We start from the raw sequence: 20733 nt of genomic DNA on the forward strand, positions 1-20733 counted from the left end.
TCTTTGCATGAAATATTCCCTTGGTATCTCTAATTTTCTTGAAGAGATCTCTAGTCTTTCCCATTCTGTTGTTTTCCTCTATTTTTTTGCATTGATTACTGAGGAAGGCTTTCTTATCTCTCCTGGTTATTCTTTGGAACTCTGCATTCAAATAGGAATATCTTTCCTTTTCTCCTTTGCTTTTCACTTCTCTTCTTTTCACAGCAATTTGTAAGGCCTCCTCAGACAACCATTTTGTCTTTTTGCATTTCTTTTCCATGGGGGTGATCTTGATCCCTGTCTCCTGTACAATTTCACGAACCTACATCCATAGTTCATCAGGCACTCTATCAGATCTAGTCCCTTAAATCTATTTCTCACTTTCACTGTATAGTCATAAGAGGTTTGTTTTAGGTCATACTTGAATGGTCTAGTGGTTTTCCCTACTTTCTTCAATATAAGTCTGAATTTGACAATAAGGAGTTCATGATCTGAGCCACAGTCAGCTTCCAGTCTTGTTTTTGCTGACTGTATAGAGTTTCTCCATCTTTGGCTGCAAAGAGTATAATCAATCTGATTTTGGTGTTGACCATCTGGTGATGTACATGTGTAGAGTCTTCTCTTGAACTGGAAAAGGTCAGTTTTAATTCCAATCCCAAAGAAAGGCAACCCCAAAGAATGTTCAAACTACCGCACAATTGCACTCATCTCACACACTAGTAAAGTAATACTTAAAATTCTCCAAGATAGGCTTCAGCAACACGTGAACTGTGAACTTCCAGATGTTCAAGCTGATTTTAGAAAAGGCAGAGGAACCAGAGATCAAATTGGAAACATCCAGTGGATCATCAAAAAAGCAAGAGAGTTCCAGAAAAATGTCAATTTCTACTTTATTGACTATATAAAAGCCCTTGACTGTGTGGATCACAATAAACTGTGGAAAATTCTGAAAGAGATGGGAATACCAGACCACCCTACCTGCCTCTTGAGAAACCTGTATACAGGTCAGGAAGCAACAGTTAGAACTGGACATGGACCAACAGACTAGTTCCAAATAGGAAAAGGAGTACATCAAGGCTGTATATTGTCACCCTGCTTATTTAACTTATAGGCAGAGGACATCATGAGAAACGCTGGTCTGGAAGATGCACAAGCTGGAATCAAGATTGCCAGGAGAAATATCAATAACCTCAGATGCAATAACCTCTAGTATTATTTACATCAATAACCTCAACATGCAGATGACACCACCCTGTGGCAGAAAGTGAAGAGGAACTAAAAAGCCTCTTGATGAAAGTGAAAGAGGAGAGTGGAAAAGTTGACTTAAAGTTCAACATTCAGAAAACTAAGATAACGGCATCTGGTCCCATCACTTCATGGGAAATAGGGAGACAGTGGAAACAGTGTCAGACTTTATTTTTAGGCTCCAAAATCACTGCAGATGGTGACTGCAGCCATGAAATTAAAAGACACTTACTCCTTGGAAGGAAAGTTATGACCAACCTAGATAGCATATTAAAAAGCAGAGATGTTACTTTGCCAACAAAGGTCTGTCTGGTCAAGGCTATGGTTTTTCCAGTGGTCATGTATGGATGTGACAGTGGGACTGTGAAGAAAGCTGAGCACCAAAAATTGATGCTTTTGAATTGTGGCATTGGGGAAGACTCTTGAGAGTCCCTTGGACTGCAAGGAGATCCAACCAGTCCATCCTAAAGGAGATCAGTCCTGGGTGTTCATTGGAAGGACTGATGTTGAAGCTGAAACTCCAATACTTTGGCCACTTCATGCGAAGAGTTGACTCATTGGAAAAGACCCTGATGCTGGAAGGGATTGGGTGCAGGAGGAGAAGGTGACGACAGAGGCTGAGATGGTTGGATGACATCACAAATCTGATGGATATGGGTTTGAGTAAACTCTGGGAGTTTGTGATGGACAGGGAGGCCTGGCATGCTGCAGTTCATGGGCTCGCAAAGAGTTGGACACGACTGAGCGACTGAGCTGAATTGAACTGAACCCTAAACTGCTAATTTATCCCTTCCCCTCCTTCTCCTTTGTTAGCCATAAATTGTTTTCTATGTCTGTGACTCTGCTTGTTTTTAAATAAGTTTGTTCATATAATTTTATTTTACATTCCTCATAGAAGCAGTATCATACGATATTTGTCTTTGTCTGGCTTGCTTCACTTAGTATAATAATTTCTAGGTCCATCTATGTTGATCAACAAAGCATTTCAAGTAGAAAGGTAAAGCAAAGTAAAATGTTTGCCAACTGTTTACCATCTAAACACTAACACATGTAATATAATGTTTTGTCAAATGATTGTTGTTTTTTCAAAATATCTCTGCATAGCAAATTTCTGCAAAGGAATTTGGTTAAATTTTATTGCAAATTTTGGCCTAGGGAGAGAAAATCATTTATGTAATGGGAAAACAAATATAGTGTTAGAACAGATATCAGAAAGTGGGCCTTCTAATTCCTAAGCTGGTTCATTCACTGAAATGTATGGCACTTGACATAGATTCCAGGCTGTCAATCCCAAAATTCCTAGACAATTTTGAAGAACATTAGGATTGGAAATCTCAGAACAGTCATTAAAGTTGCACTTAATTTAATTACTTAATCATATAACAAATAAAAATCTCAAGGCCTCCATCTTGGACCCATGCATTAGGACAAAGTTAGAGTATCTTATGCCCAAATAAATTCATTTGTTTTTAAGTGGATGACACATCTAAGTTCAACAAATGCTATTCTTCTAAACAGAGTGGCTAGAAACACATACACTGGACTGATTTTTTAAAACATAAATTTGGGTTGATTTCAGCACAGATAGGAAATCCTCACTACAATTCTTTCCTGGCAAAACCACTATCTGGAAATCAATTACTAAGTAGAATTCCCTTAAAGAGCTACTAAATGATGACCATGCAGGTTTTCAAGTGAAGTCAAAATGAAAAGATATTATAAGAAAATTAGTTCTTCTTCCATAGTTCAAAATAGCTAAGTTTATCCTTGGAGCCCTCCCACTTTCCATTAAGTGCCCTTTCTCTGCCTCCCAAGAAATCAATATGTTCAAATGATTATAAACTAATATACAGTCGATTATTAACCCATAAAAGCCTAAACACTACAAGTCTAGTATTATTTACATCTTAATAATAATTGGAAGTTGTATAATAACTAAGTAAAGATATCCTATATTTGCTGTTTGAGACCTGGGTAAGCGTCATGGGAAGTGCATTTGTTTAAAAGTCATAGTCAGCATCCTTCAAATGATGCAACCTACTGCCTACTCATCAGTTCAGTTCAGTTGCTCAGTCATGTCTGACTCTTAAAAGTGTTTTAAATTTGAAGAACACAGAGAAAGTGTGAGCAAAGAACAGAAAAAATCAGACATTAAACAGTAAAATATTCAGGCAATATCTTAACATGTTCCACTGAGATAGGTTTTATAACTTTAGAAACATGTTTACTATTTCATCTTCCTATCAATTCTTTGAGGGGAATTAGAAAGAAAACAGACATGTGCTAAGAAGAGGAGGTGGGAGCTCCAGGAAGTAATTATTATTCCCATTTTAAAGCTGGTGAAACTGAGACTCAGGTTCATGTTCAACAAGCTTATACTGGTAATTTATTACAATCTCATATTCAGTATTTTTACATACACTGTCACTAAACCATCACAAGAATTTTTAAGGTAGGCATTATTATCTCCATTTTATAGATGCAACAGTGGAAGCAGAGTTAAAAGACCTCTCTAAGAACATAACATATGGCTGGATCCTGCCTCCTTTAACCAAATCCATTTGTAATCCTCTTGGATCCTCCAGATACCATTTCATGGACCTATAGTCATGCCATTTGCTGTTTGCAAATGAGTTAACAAAGGATTTTAAATCTCCTGACCTTATGAACAATGTTCTTTATACTACACTTTGTCAAAACAATGACAAAAACCCCAGTGAAAAAGAAGAATTTAATTAGGCTGCTTGCTTGTAAGAGGGCAAATATCTGGACATTTTAAACCAATTGGGTGGCTGAGTGAATTTTTTATATATCACCTAATGTGAAAGGTGAGCTTATATCTATTATATATAGAACTGTAACAACAGAGAAAAATAGAACCAGTATAAACCAAAATAAAGCAAAGTCAAGAGCCATTTTGATGTTATAGCGGAAAGAGATGAAAAATATCATGTAGCTAAGTACCGATACATAATAAATTTTGCCAACATGTTTACTATGTAAATAAACAAACTAAAGGTCATATAAACATCCATTACAATATTAGAATTGATAAACGATATTTAAACTCCAACTCCTACGTCCTCTGTCCACAATATAATTTCTACCAAAAACAAAAGAGGAGCCTCACAAAGGACTGAGCTATACGGACAAAGATGAATAAACAGGGGAAATAACCAGCCTTCAAAAACTAATCCTGCCTAGTTCTCTCAAGGATTGTTTTCTCATTTTATTTTAATGACTACTTAATCAAGATGAATTAATTTTTCCCTGAAATGGTCCAAAAAGTCAGGATTGAAATTAAAGCAATTTGAGATCAACTGGAGACTATTTTAAGAGTTGGAAATCTTAATAAATATGATTGATAAAATGACAATTTCTGCAGCTGTTGAAGTAAAGAAGAATATGAGAACAATTTAAACAAAATGTGTGTTTAGGGCTTTCAAATGACAAAACATCCCCCTGTAGTAAATTGTGGAATGGCCAACTCTTGGGTTTATGATGCCTACTTACTGATGACTCCAGGGAGCTCCAAGTTCTCCCAAAGGATGCAATGAAGCCCTCAAAACATCCTTGAAATGAAATTAATGTTGTGATGCAATGTGCAGTAATAATATGAAATCGGAAAACAAAGAAATCATTAGAGATAGAATACAAATTCTATCACTTGGCACACTACTGAATATATAGCTATCGCCAATTTGAATAATTATTGATGAAGATACTGAAATTCTAAAAGCTCTTCGGTACATCTAGGCAATATCAGAAATACTACATTCCATTTCATGTAGCACTTACAGGAAGTGTATATTGACTATTCAAAAATATTTCGTACTGCAATCTGTTTTCAATATATTATAACATCAAAGAAAGTGGGCCCATTTTTAGGAAGTGCACTGAGAGCCAAAGTTGGTGGGAAGTGAAAAGTCTACTGAACATCACAGTGGGCAGAGTCACGCAACAGGAACTATACCATAGAGGCCCTGGGCTCTGACACCAAGCAGTCGTAACTGAAAATTCTGGATATACCACAGGCCCATGCTTTCTCATCTAAGATCCTCCCCAATATCTGTAAAAGAAAATTTGCCCATTTCCAAAATACATTTAGTGACAAAGCCTAATCTAAATGGATATTTATAGGCTTTCTGTATGCTATTAACAGTGACTATTCATCTACTAGTGTTTAACTACCGTGTGTATCAAGATTACACTAGGGTGTCCCATAGGCTAAAGCATTTATGCTGTATAGGCTTTCTGAAACCTGGACAATTTTGAGTTCTGAAACATGTTGTTCCACAAAGGTTTGTAGTAAAGGGCAGGTCTTTTCTCCGTGTACTTGTGTTTACGAACACTCTGACCTTGGATAAGCAGCTCTACTTGCCTCTGGGATAATGATACCTTTACAGGATGTGGGGAGAATAAACAAGGTCATGTTGAAAAGTGGTTGGGACAAACCGTGTATTGATTACATGGTAGCTAATATCAACTGAATGCTGAAAAGTAGAGGCCTTTGTACTACTTTCCTCCAAGGACAGAAATGTTTTCCTTTCTTCATATAAACTCTATTTCTTGGATTCCTGTATTATGTTTTGGGGATGCAGTATGAACCTCACCGTTGAAAAGTGGCAGAGAGCATGTTTACAATTCATGCCTTGAGGGTACACAGAAAAGACATTTCACACCACGTGATTTGGGAGCCCAGAGATGAGATCCTGAAAGTTCTGCCTGAGCTGAATTTTGAAGGAAAAGTAGGAAGTAAAGAAAAAGCTAGATGTGAAAAAGTCACATCGCTTTTCAGGCATTGACCGAAAATCAGCCCTCTCTCTGAGACAGAAAGCAGACTGGAAGAAGGGTGACCGACATTCCTGGTTCACTCTGGACTACTCTTGGAAGCACCGCTGTGCTGGGCAAACAGTGAGGATCGGTCATTCAACGTGGGTGGAGGGGACAAAAGAGAAATCAGGCTGGAAACATAGGGAAGAGGCGGTTAAATATGTATACTTTTATTCGATGTTGTTTGAGTAACGGTACATGGCCAGAGGAAGGATGAGCCCTCCTGGGGCCTAAAGTGAGAGACGTGAAGTACCCAAGTAAATGAGAGGTACTAGTGTTAGTATCATAGAGCATCACTGGAATGCTGGTTCAGTTCAGTCGCTCAGTCGTGTCTGACTCTCTGTGACGCCATGGACTGCAGCATGGCAGGCATCCCTGTCCATCAGCAACTCCTGGAGTCCATCCAAACCCATGTCCATTGAGTCTGTGATGTCATCCAACCATCTCATCCTCTGTCCGCCCCTGCCCTCATTCTTTCCCAGCATCAGGGTCTCTTCTGATGAGTCAGCTCTTTGCATCAGGTTGCCAAAATATTGGAGTTTCTGCTTCAGCATCAGTCTTTCCAATGAACACCCAGGACTGATCGCCTTTATGATGGACTGGTTGGATCTCCTTGCAGTCTAAGGAACTCTCAAGAGTCTTCTCCAACACCACAGTTCAAAAGCATCAATTCTTCGGTGCTCAGCTTTCTTTATAGGTGATTGGTAAATGGAAACAAAACTGCCAGGGAGAAAGAAAGCAGCCCCACTGACTACAGACTTAGAGGGAAGGACTGAGAGAAAAATAGTCACCTGAAGCAAAAGAAAATATTTGAAAGATAATAAGAAAACATGTTACCTATCACAGATTGGCTTCACTGCTGACTCTCTCATCTAAAATGAGTATTTTGAGATGACACCATAGCTTTCTTAAAAAAAAAAATTCAAGTTCATTTGCTCTATGTATTTCTATGCAAAAGTAATTGTATGGTGAATACTTGTACTACGTATTATTTTTGTTTATGGTATGTAGAAATTTGATTGCTGACACAAGCAAGAAATAAGAACTACACTTATTCAGAAACATCAAGAGATATCAGGGGTCAGAATCAGGACATAAACTAAGAATCCCATGCTGAATTCTCTGCCTGAGGAGACCACAGCACTCATTAGGAACATAATCCAAATTTTCCTCAAGTGAAAGAAGCTTCAGTATCCAATCACAAGGTCATAGATGAATCTGGCAGATTTCTGGAAATGGGCTTGCCAAGTTTGACCTGTTTTACCACTGGAAACATCTGAGACTGCATACTCAGTGTCACTAGGCAGAATTTATCATGGACAGTTCTGTTGTCCTGAGCCACAATTCACACAAGATGAGTGGTGACAGGAAGTGGTGATGGGGGCGAACCCTTTACAAAGACTTGCTTTACTGTCTCTCCTTTGCCTGGAGGGGAAATCCCCCCCTTCCTTTATACTCTACCTTAAATAATTCTGAAACCACATATTTCCCCCAAATCCTCAAGAATGTCTCTTATGCAGGAATGTTTCCATGTAAAGGTTAGACAAACAAAGAAGAAAGCAAGAAAAGAAGGTGCTCTTTTCTTGCAAAGCAAGCAAGGTGGTGCATTGGTGGCATGAACCCTAGAAGATGAGATGGGATGCATTGGGTCCAAACTACTAAGGATTCTTCTACCAGCTAAGGAGTATAGATTTTCCGTCTGTTTGGGAAAATTAACTAAGGATTTAAAGCAGGACCATAATGATTACCTGAGTTAGGGAAATAGCAGAGGAAAACAGAGAGGAAAGGACTAATTTGGAAGACTTTAGGGCAATGGAATCTAATGGGAACAAGAGACTGCCTGCATCTGAAGAAAGCAAATGCTTATTCCAGGTTCTAAGGTTGGATGACTAGAAAGTTATCTAGCCTCTTTGAAATGAAGAACTAAATTAATTTAGAGATATATTGTGCTAGTTTTTTTTTTTTTTTTGCTTTAATAATGAAGAATAATGGCTTTCAACTGTAAGTGGTAAATTAGAAATCCCTAGGTACTTGGGGTGGGGGTGGGGGGGGCGGGGAATACAGACTTCTGTGCCCAAATCTTAGAGATTCCAGTTTAGAAAATTTGTTGAGGGCTCTGGAGATCTGTATGAAAAACAAGACAAAAATATCCCCAGATGATTCTGATATGCACTCAGCTCTGGGAAACACAACTAGAGTGCCTTTGCCTAAACACATCAAAAATTTAGAGGAATTTTTAATTAATAAGAATGCTGAATGATGTGAAATTATATTAGCAACAAAGCAGCAGTGGGTGTTGGTAAGATTTCAGGGTGAGGGCATAATTTTGAAAGAAAAATAAGTATATTTTTCTTAACACACATAGAGGTCTACTTTAATTTAGTTTTCATTACTTTTTTATTTTTAGTTGGGGGCAAAAATCTATTTATTGTTTCCTTACTTCCCTTTGTAGTTTTAAATACCTAACTCTATAAATGAACCTAGACTTTTTATTCCAGCTTGCATGAAATAGCTGGAGGCAATGTTTCTTCCTATCTTTTCTGTTCCACAAAGGTATTGCTTCATTAAATGATCATTTTAGTAAAATGCTATTACTTAATATTTATTGAGGACAAACAACATGCTAGGTGCTGGCAAACTATAGTCATTTCACAGTAAATATAATATAGTTTTTTTGTTTATTTCTTATTCATGCTGCAATTTAAGTGTTCTCATTCCTTGCTTGTAAGTCAATCAATCCTTCTCTTTGTGTTTACTCAAAAATTTTCAGGACTTGTATCTCATTTATATTCACCATGAGACATTTTACACTTAAAAAATATGATGATATGAAAATGGAATAAAACCACCTTTTAATTTATTGGAATATGAGATGAAATATTAGGGAAAGGAGGGCAATTAGAAAAGGCATTAAGAACAAATTATATTCATTAAATTCTTTGGCATTATTCCAAATGGAAATTCCTTTGATAAGAGAAATCAATGTTATTATTACCCAAGAATGAAGAACTTTGGGGTGAATCCAGGAGAAATATTAACTTTCAAAATGCTGAGGCATGTAGAAAAAGTTTGTTCAGGAAGAAAAATTATTTCTTTATGTCCACTGGATGCATCTACTGAGATATTAAATTTACCAACATCCTTTACTCTGGAAATTAACCAAGATTGCAGCAGGCACTATCCTCTTTTGCTAATATATACGAGTCCATAGGGCAAAGAACTTGAAAAGGCTCTCAGGTTTCCCAGAAACTCTGACAGGCTTGTGACAAGAGCAGTTAAATGCATGAAAGTAGAAAATGACCCATGCTCACCTAAGAGCTATTTCAAGCTTTCCAAGTATACATCCAAAATTACATCTATTGATCTTTATTTTCAGGGATAGAAGACACTAGCCTTTCAGAATTCCTTAAAACGTGTAGAGTAACTGTAAACAGCATCTTCTAGACAGAGTTTCTTTCTCAATAGAGTTCTAAAATGGACCAGGAGTTCTTTTCACCTCTGACAATATGAACAAGCAGATAGACACTGTATTACATGGTTGCCACTGGTCATTAGTTTCTGCAGTCAGGATGACTAAGTAACCTGAGTCAAGTCTGAAGTCCAGGTCAAAGCCATCTAAATTTAGCATTCCCTATGACTTCCTCATTAACCTTGGACTCATAAGTTAACCCATAGCAGAGTGGCCCAGCTGAGCCTATAAAGCTTGTCCCATGCTCATTTCCAGACACGCTTAAGGGGTAGAGTCTATTATTTTTTTATCTGAAGGAAGGTTAAGAGTAGCCTCAATTGAAACTGGAGAGCAGAATGGTATCAGTTTACTAGTTAGACTACAGGACTCGTTCTAACACCCTATGGAGAAGAAAGGGCAAAGAGTAAAGCTGACAGGACCATTTTAATGTCAGGGTGACACAGAGGAGCAGGGATGGAGTGAGGCGCATTCTTTTAATTCTGTGCAGAGTTCAACAGCAGTGATCTGTGCGTGCTCAGAGAACTGACCTTTTCACAGAAGTTGCATCAGTGGCTGAGGCAGAGGCCAGGGGACTTCTTCCAAAACTTCGAGCACAGTAGCTTATGAACCTGCCAAAACGGAACCCCACAAAGCAAGATGGTATGTGGTCACTTAGGCCTCACCTCTGGGTGTTTCTAGACAGTTAGCTAGATTTAGTGCAGAAAATGTGCTGTTTAGTAAAAGAAATATGGTAAGCCAGTGAGATATTTCACTATTACCTAAAACAAGCAAGGCCCAGGAACATTCAGATGATGGACTTTGTGGACATCATTTGATAATGTAGTCATAATAATAAATAATTTCCCATTGATAATCTTTAAATAAACTTTTTATTGTGTAATAGTTTTAGTTCAGAATTCTGATATACTTCTCACTCAGGTTTCCCTAATGTTGACACCTTACATAAGTGTTGTGTTTATCAAAATTGAGAGAATAACATTGGCACATTACTATTAATTATACTGCAGATTTTGTTCAGGCAGCACCAGTTTCTCCACTAATGCACTTTTATTGTTCAAGGGTTCAATCCATAGTAGCACAATGAATTTAGAACTTTTTATATATAATTGCAAAGTAATTATAGTAAAATGCATAGTGTGTGAGACGTATTCTCTGCTGTTTCTACAGTCAACTTTCCTATAGTCAAATAGGAAAAATAAGCAAAAAAAGTAACAGCTGTAATATTTTGTGATAAATGCTTTGATAGGAGCAGGCACAGAGGACTGTAGATGTCCACAAAGACGGCTAAGCTATTCTAGAAGAGGCATAGATTCCAGAATTCTGAAAGGGAAAGAAGACTTACAAGGCAGTTGAGAAGGTAGAGGAAGCTGTCCCAGGCAAAGGAAACATTATGTTAGGTAAAGGTCTTTAAACATTCACTCAACTGTATACAAAATGGCTTTGGAAAACCTGGTTTGAAAAATTCATAAAACATTATCTTTTTCATCCTCTTAAATTATCAAGACACAAAAACCAGTCATTAAATGTGGCAGGCATAGTTCTTGGTAAATTCATCGGTATTAGCCTTCTCTAGCCTAGTTTATCTTATGCTTTCTTAGTTTGGATATATAATCCTGTGGTCCCAATTCTAAACTCTCTATTTTAATATCTGTTTGTATATTCTTTTAATGTTAATAATCTATCACAACTATTTGAAGCCATAAATCCCTCAGACTCAATAACCTATTACGCATATCCAAATGACTGGTTTAACCCCATTTACCAATGGTCCTTCAAGAAATACTGTTTAAGTGACTATTTTTCCTTTGGTACATTTGTGAAAGAGGTAATCTTTATGCATGTAGGTGTGTGTAAATTTTGGAGAGAGAGATAAAGTTCTTTGCTTTTTCTTTTGAGGAAGTACAGTACTGATAATGATAAAGTGGAAGAAAAAAGACTGTGAGCCCCTAAACAATAACTGACTTAAATAAAAACAGAAAGTGTTTAGTCTAACAAGGAAGTCAACTAACAAGGCCTTAATTCCATCCAAGCTCTCATTAAAATACAAATGAAAATATTCATGCAATACTTGTGTTGTTGTTCAATAAATCAAGTCCAACTCTGAGACACCATGGACTGCAGCACACCAGTCTTCCCTGTCCTTCACCATTTCCTGGAATCTGTTCAAACTCATGTCCATAGAGCCAGTGATGCCATCCAACCGTCTCATCCTCTGTCATCCCCTTCTCCTCCTGCCTTCAATCTTTCCCAGCATCAGGGTCTTTTCCAGTGAGTCAGCTCTGCATCAGGTGGCCAGAGTGTTGGAGCTTCAGCTTCAGCATCAGTCCTTCCAGTGAATATTCAGGGTTGATTTCCTTTAAGCTGGACAGGTTTGATCTTCTTGTAGTCCAAGGGACTCTTAAGAGTCTTCTCCATGTCACAGTTAAAAAGCATCAGTTCTTTGGTGCTCAGCCTTCTTTATGCTCCACCTCTCATATCCACACATGACTTTGGAAAAACCATAGCTTTGATTATATAGACCTTTGTTGGCAAAGTGATATCTTTGCTTTTTAATATGCTATCTAGGTTTCTCATAGCTTTTTTTAGTAAGGATCAAGCATCTTTTAATTTCATGGCTACAGTAATTGTCTGCAGTGAATTTGGACCTCAAGAAAATACAGCTATAAAGCAGTGATGCATTTGAAAGAAAGCATGTATACATAGATGTACACATATATTTTATATGTTCAAACAGCCTCAAAATAGCAAAAATTCTATATGCACTTCTTGAAGACTACCCGTATTTCTCATTTCTTTTCCTCAACTGAAAGGATTTTATTCAACTGTCAACAGCCATAAATCACCTTAGATTTCACATACTTGTAAGCTAAAAGTTAGCCTCTACAATTTCATGGATGCTGGCAGAAGATATCGGACTTCTGTGTCAGAGATGAAGAGCATTATGTTAATCACAGCAGTATTGGAAGAACATCTATATTATCATGCAATTTTCCTGGGTTCCAGTTCCAAAAAAGTGATGCAAAGAATATTGGATAACTAGCCAGTGGATTGTATAATAGGAGAGCAAAAGTAAATTTAGGGAACCAAACTGTTTTATTTACTTACTTTGGTTTTGTTTTAAAAATTGCTATTGGAGTATAGTTACTTTACAACACTGAGTTAGTTTCTACTGCACAGCAAATTGAACCAGTCACACCAATAATGCACACCTGTCCATTGCTCTGGAGGGAGATATTATCTATATCTTACTGGACATTCACCTTCCTTTTGCTCCAGAGGGAACACTATCTCCATCTACCAAAGCTATCCGCTATCTAAATATTATTTCAAACAGCCTAGAGCAACAGGAACAAGGTCAGTGCCTTACTCACAGCCTGCAAAAATCTGAGACTAAAGGAGAATTGTCTCCCCAAGATAATATTTGCCAGACTTGCCTCTTACTGTTCTCACATTCCCCTTGTTTATTTCTTCTTAAGCACACAACTTACAGCTCTATATATCAAGGCCAGACTCTCTCTGGAGAGTAGTGGAAGAGAAGAATTGGGAATGGTCCAAACAAGTCTCTGTGCGCTTGTGTGTGCACACGTGTGTGCACATGTTAGGGTGAAATGGCAGTAGTACAGGAATACCCATAAATTTTAACTTTGTATGGATCATAAAGAAAGAAGGCACATATTACAATTAACAGGTAGATATGAGTCTATGCAATGTCTGGAGAGATTCTTTAACTATTTTTTATTAACTGTAGTTTAGAAGAAAGTATGTTTAGGAAAATAATTGTAAAACACTCATTTTATCTGCTAAAAGACACAAATTAAAGGGGAGTGATTATAACATCATAGATATGCCCATATGATCACCTCTAACTCTGAGATCAACATGATATCAGAAAGCAAATTGAACAAAAGACCTAGACTACAGTTCCTCAGTGCTGTGATCCATCCCAGGCAGGACCATTTCATACTTAAGGACAAAACACTGAACCCAGATCCCTTGATTTAATCCCGAGTTTGCCAGCCGTTGAGTCGTGTTGTGTCTTCCTGAGCTCATATACAAAACAGCACATGGCCACTGGAGTCTCGGGAAGAAGATGCACCAACAAGTGTGATGTGTTCTAAACACGCCTCCATAGGACACATTTTCAAGGCACACTAGCGGATCATCTAATAAGCCAGTTAGCTTGTGTGATCATAGCACACCACCCCCATTATCCCTATAAAATCTCACTTACTCCACTCCTACCTTTCCAGTAAATCTTTCTACACTTATTCTGATATTACAAAATCTCAGCAGATTTATGTCTTGTGACTCAGCACTTTGGGAGCTTTGTACCTGGAAAGCATTGAGTATTTGAAAAAGGGTAAAATAATATCTGTGATGTTTGGTGGGTTTTAAATATTACCATTCCTCACTAAAAGAGAAAAAATGCATTTGTTTTTATTTTAGAAATTCAATTCCAGTTTCTCAATAATTTAAGAGCTGTACTTTTAAATTTGTATTTTAAGCTTTTTAAGGTAGACTGTTTCAGTCATATAGAAAAGTACAATTGGTCATACAGTGATCCCTCACCCAGTTTGAATTGCAAATAGAGCAAAATTATTCCCCAGGTTACCATCCCAGCCTCTCCCAATCCTCAGATCCCTGGCTCTATCCCAAGATACTCCCCATACTTCAAACTATTTTGAAAGAAATCCCAGGCATCCTAATTATTTCCTCTCTATATATTTAAGCATGAGAATCATGTCTCATCTGATTAATTTCTTTTATGAACTGATGAAGACTATTCTATGTCTCTAGCAAAATATCTTCAGTATTTAAAATTATACTTCAAGAATAATGACATTTATATTATTTTATACATTTCATGTATCTCTATTACATTGTCTGTTCCAAGGTCATTTTTATTTTTAAACACCTTTATTGAGGTATAGTTGATGTACAAGACTACTCATTTAGCATATGTAATTTGGTAAGTTTGGACATATGCATACAACCATGAACATATTTCCACAATAAAAGTAACAAACATTTCCATTACTTTCAAAATTTTACTCACGCCTCCCCCTTTTCATGTGGTAGGAACACTTAATGTGAGATCTACCCTATTAAAAAAATTTAAGTGCACACTAAGGTATTGTTAAATATAGGTACTGATTTCTTTTTCATCTTATATAACCAAATATAGATCTCTTTTTCATCTTACATAATCAAAAATTTAGACTGCTGAAAAGCTTCCCACTTGCCCCTCACAAATATCATTCTCTTCTCAGGTTCTTCAAGTTTGATTGTTTCAGACACTCATATAACTGGAATTATGCAGTACTTGTCTTTCTGTGACTGGCTTATTTCACTTAGCATACTGCCTCCCAAGTTTGTTCACATTGTCACATGTGGCAAGATTTTTTTCACTTTTTTAAGATTGATTAATATTTCATTGCATGTGTATGCCAAGGTTTAATTCCTTTATCCATTAATGAACATTTAGATTGCTTTATATCTTATCTACTTATCGTGCTACAATGAACTTGAGAATTCAGCTTATCTCTTTGAGATCCTGATTTCAATTCCTTTGGGTATGTGCCCAGAAGTAGAATTGCTGGATCACACAGTAACTCTATTCTTCATTTTTTGAGGAAACTCCATACTGTTTTCAGTAGTGGTTGTACCATTTTACATCCCAACAACAGCTGTACAAGGATTCCATTCTTCATTTCCATAAACAGATTTCCCAAATCAGAGAAGCAAACAAGATATAACAATAATGCTGACGTCAACATGTTGTGCCTGACCACAGCTCAGAAGAGGGGAGCATTATATATTTATGATATATGAGTAAACACCAGATTTTTTCCTACTGATGAAAGCATATTTTAGAAAAACTAAGGCCAAATAGATGATGTATGAAAACTATCAAAGAAAAAATTCCATAATGGGATTTAAGAGTATACCAGTAAAAGGTTAGTTAGCCCTGGTTTGAAAACAGCATTATCTAGAAAAAAGCCATTTAGGAAAGGCTTAGAAACACAAAGAATGTTCTAAATAATAAATGCTGAGAGCTGTGATCTTCAATGTTCTTTACCACAGACAAAGAAGTATTAGATTCTGGCTATGTTACTGTCACAAAAATAAAGAACATTGACATCCAAAGAGACTCTGCCCAGGAGAACAGAGCAAAACAACAGAAACAAGGAATTAGTCTATGAGCTAAGCATATTTATTCTAGGACAAATAGTCTGTCAGGATCCAGGTGCATAATTGGGAGAGGGAGCTACAAATAAATGGAACTAAAAATAAAGATATTTATAAAACTCAGCCAGAACATATGACTTAATTTTGAATAATTATAAATAATCTCCCTGGTCTTTACAAACTATTACAAAAGAAATGACAATTATCCCAAATAGAGGAATATGTACTTATTTCTTTTGTGGGGGGAGAGAGTGTTCTATATAAAACCGTGGAATATTTTTGGATCTCTATTTTCACCAGACATATGCAATAAAGTATGGCCTCTAGTATTAGAACAGAGACATATTAAGTGAATTATTATCAAAAAAGCAAAATAAAAGAGATACCTGTATTAAAAGAGAAAAGAAAGGAATAAAACCAACACTGAAATAATCTATATTTGCGCCAGCTGAGAGATCACATATTCCAAAGCAACACTTCACTGGTAGGTGGTACACAATTGAACAGCTCATCGAGAACACAGCAGAAAGAAGAAAGAAATGAGAACCTTGAGGGAAAAAGTGACAGTTCTGGTGGACTTAAAATAGTATTCTAAACTGTAAAATGTTTGTGTCCCTAAAGGGAAAATGAGAGAAAAGGGAAAGTAAGCATTGATCAACTATCCAACAAGAAACAATGAAGAAAAGTTCTCCAACGTCAAGAAGAAATTCAAGAATGCAAGATACAGGATTTGAATATGATTAAAGCAAAGTTAAAAAAAATAGTCAAGTGGAACATGGCCTTAGAAAAATTTTCCCAATTAAAAAAAATATATCCAGGTAAACAAGCAGAAAAATCAAACTAATACAAGGATGTGAAAATAAAACTTTGCTCATAATTAATACCCCAAATACAAGCTTTTTAAGAAAAGCATTGTTTCTGGGATTTGCTTGATGTTTCTTTTATATTTTTTTTCTTAAAGATAGTTTACATGTAAGTAATATATGTCATGTTAAAAATTCACACTATTCATTAAAGAATAAAATGAAATTGGATTCTGCCCTTCACTCTCCTTTCCCTGGGTCTCTGACCAGAAGGTAACCAATATGAGCAGTTATTAGTATATTCCCACTTAAAAATAGTACTTACTAATGTATAAAATTAAAAGATAAGGAAATATCTTGCTTTAATCCATGCATATACAACATTTACAATGCACTAAGCAATATTTTAAGAACTTATAATTATTACCTTAATATACATTATATCAATGTCCTACTGGACCTTTTTAATATAAATTTAAATACAGATTTCATTACAGGTAGTAAGAATGCTAAGTTGAAAACTTTGGGGAAAATAAAGTCATCATAAGCAATTTAAGCACAATAAGAAAAATGCAATAAAATATTGATTATGGTAAAAGCCAAAGAGACATCACTTTGCTAACAAAGGTTCATATAGTCAGAGCTATGGTTTTTCCAGCAGTCATGTACAGATATGAGAGTTGTACCACATGGCTGAGCACTGAGGAATAAATGCTTTTGAATTGTGGTGCTAGAGAAGACTCTTCGGAGTCTCTTGAACTGCAAGGAGATCAAACCAGTCCATTCTAAAAAAAAAAAAAAAAAAATGAGCACTGAATATTCCTTGAAAAGTGATGTTGAAGCTGAACCTCCAATACTTTGGCCACCTCATGCGAAGAGATGACTCTGTGGCAAAGACCCTGGTGCTGGAAATGGTTGAAGGAGAAAGGAAAAGTGGGTAGCAGAGTATGAGATGGTTAGATAGCATCACTGCCTCAATGGACATGAATTTGAGCAAACTCTGGGAGATAGTGAAGGACAAGGGAGCCTGGCATGCTGCAGTTCATGGGGTCCCAGAGTTGGACATGACTTAGTGACTGAAAAACATCATCGTAACAAAAGAAAATTTGAAAATTTTGGATTTTTAAAATTTTATCTTCAGACATATGATTAAAAGCCCCATTGTTAGATGTTATTACTAGCACACAAGGAACATACTGTAAATGAGAAGTATATATATACAGAACACACTAGTCATAGCAAACACCTTTTTTCAACAACACAGAAGACACCTCTATATATGGACATCACTAGATGGTCAATACTGAAATCAGATTGATTACATTTTTTGCAGCCAAAGATGGAGAAGCTCTATATAGTCAGCAAAAACAAGCCCTAAAGCTGACTATGGCTCAGATCATTAGCTCCTTATTTCAAATTTCAGGCTTGAATTTAAGAAAGTAGGGAAAACCATTAGGCCATTCAGGCATGACCTATATCAAATCCCTTATACAGTGAGGGTAACAAATAGAAATTCAAGGGGTTAGATATGGTAGAAAGAGTGCCTGAAGAACTATCAACAGAGGTTTTTAGCAATGTATAAAAGGTGGAGACCAAAACCATGCCCCAAAAGAGATACAAGTAGGCACAGTGGTTGTCTGAGGAGGCTTTACAACTACCTCAGGATGTAGGGAAGTGAAATGCAAGGGAGAAAGGGAAAGATATGCTCCACTGAATGAGGACTTCCAGAGAAGAGCTAGGAAAGATAAGAAGGCCTTCTTAAGAAAGCAATGCAAAGGAATAGAGGGGAGCAACAGAAAGAGAAAGACTAGAGGTCTTTTCAATAAAATTGGAGATATGAAGGGAATGTTTCATGCAGAGATGGGCATGATAAAGGACAGAAATAGTAAGGACCTAACCTAAGATATTAAGAGTAAGTGGCAAGAATACATAGAACTCTACAAAAAAATCCCAAGGACCAGGATAATCACAATGGTGTGGTCACTCACCTAGAGCCAGACATCCTGGACTGTGAAGTCAAGTGGGCCTTAGGAAGCATTATTATGAACAAAGCTAGTGGAGATGATGGAATTCCAGGTGAGCTATTTAAAATCCTAAATGATGATTCTCTTAAAGTACTGCAATCAATATGTCAGCAAATTTGGACAACTCAGCAAGGAACACAGGACAGGCAAGTGTCAGTTTTCACTCTAATCTCAAAGAAGGGGTATGTCAAAGAATGTACAGACTACTGTACAATTGCCTTCATATCACATGCTAGCAATATTATGCTCAAAACTCTTCAAGGTAGGCTTTAGCAGAAGAAATTCCAGATGTGCAAGCTAGATTTAGAAAAAGCAGTGGAACCAGAGATCAAATTGCCAACATTTGTTGGATCATAGAGAAAGCAAAGGAATTCCAGGAAAAAAAAATGTCTACTTCTGCTGCATTGACTACGCTAAAGCATTTGACTGTGTGGATCAATAAAAACTGTGGAAAACTCTTAAAGAGATGGGAATACCAGACCAACTGACCTGCCTCCTGATAAAACTGTATGTGAGTCAAGAAGCAACAGTTAGAACTAGACATGGAACAACAAACTTATTCAAAATTAGGAAAGGAGTTCGACAAGACTGCATATTGTCACCCTGGTGATTTAATGTATGCAGAGTACATCATGTGAAATGCTGGACTGGCTGAATCCATGCTAGAATCAAGATTACCGGGAGAAATGTCAAAACCTCAGATATGCAGATTATGCCACCCTTATGGCAGAAAGTGAAGAGGAACTAAAGAGCCTATTGATGAAAGTGAAAGAGGAGAGTAAAAAACTTGGCTTCAAACTCATTATTCAAAAAAACTTAAGATCATGGCACCTGGTCACATCACCTCATGGCAAATAGAAGGGGAAAAGGGTGGAAGCAGTGACATTTTACTTTCTTGGGTTTCAAAAACACTGAGGACAAGGACTGCAGCCCTGAAGTTAAAAGACTCTTGCTCCTTGGGAGAAGCTATGACAAACCTAGACAGCATATTAAAAAGCAGAGACATCACTTTTCTGACTAAAGTTCATATAGTTGAGGCTATGGTTTTTCTAGTAGTCTTTTATGGATGTGAGAGCTGAACCATAAAGAAGACTGCATGCTGAAGAATTGATGCTTTTGGACTGTGGTTTGGAGAAGACTCTTGAAAGCCCCTTGGACTGCAAGGAGATCAAACCAGTCAATCCTAAAGGAAATTAACTCTGAATATTCATTGGGAGGACTGATGCTGAAGCTGAAGCTCCAATACTTTGGTCACATTACACAAACAGTCGAGTCATTGGAAAAGACCCTGATGCTGGAAAAGAGTCTGGATGACTCATGTAAGAGTCTGGAAGTCTTCCTGGAAGATATCCATGGAAATGCCTTGAGTGAGTATGAATGATAGTCACTCAGTCGTGTCCAACTCTTTGCCAGCCCATGGACTGTAGTCTGCTAGGCTCCTCTGTCCATGGGATTCTCCAGGCAAGAATACTGAAGTGGATTGCCATTTCCTTCTCCAGGGAAGACTCCTTGGGCTCACATTATAATCACTCAAGGAAAACAACTTCTTAGTGTCAAAGTAGCTGCAGTTGTCCAGTGGGAATGTCCCGCTATAATCAAAGAAGTGCAGGTGTGCTTTGGTGCTCATGGTTCATCTTTCCATTCACACTGACCATCTAATAATCAATTTCCTCTAGAAGGACCATAATGTTGCCTTCCAGAAACTGGTCACTCAGTTCGCGTTCTCTTCAACCATGAACAAGCTTGAACCAAGATATAGACGTCGGGAAGAAATTCTTAAGATATGTGGAAGCATTCTTCACTAAATAGGAGTATTATGCAGAAAATTTAAGGATCCAAAGATGGGACCAGATGACCTCTAATGTCCCTTCCAAAGCTCTGATTATATCACAAGCTATCTGTGTTCTAAAACAATAAAAATTTTACTCTTGGGCATGGTTGAAAATATATCTCCATATACTGCTGTCATAATTTTACAGGAAACAGCAACCGCACAAGCTGTGACCAACTCAACATGCCAAGAGACTTAAAGTGATATATGTCCAGACTCATTGAACTAGACTACTTTATTGCATTCTCTGATATCAGCAGGCTGGTTGTCAAAAGCTGAGAATATGTTAAAGCTAGTTTAAGTACAAAGAATTAAGGAAGCAAAAGTGTGTTAAATGTGTTTGTTTAATCTCCTCACTTT

Source organism: Muntiacus reevesi, chromosome 11 (genome assembly GCF_963930625.1).
Source record: "Muntiacus reevesi chromosome 11, mMunRee1.1, whole genome shotgun sequence".
Lineage (NCBI taxonomy): Eukaryota > Metazoa > Chordata > Mammalia > Artiodactyla > Cervidae > Muntiacus > Muntiacus reevesi.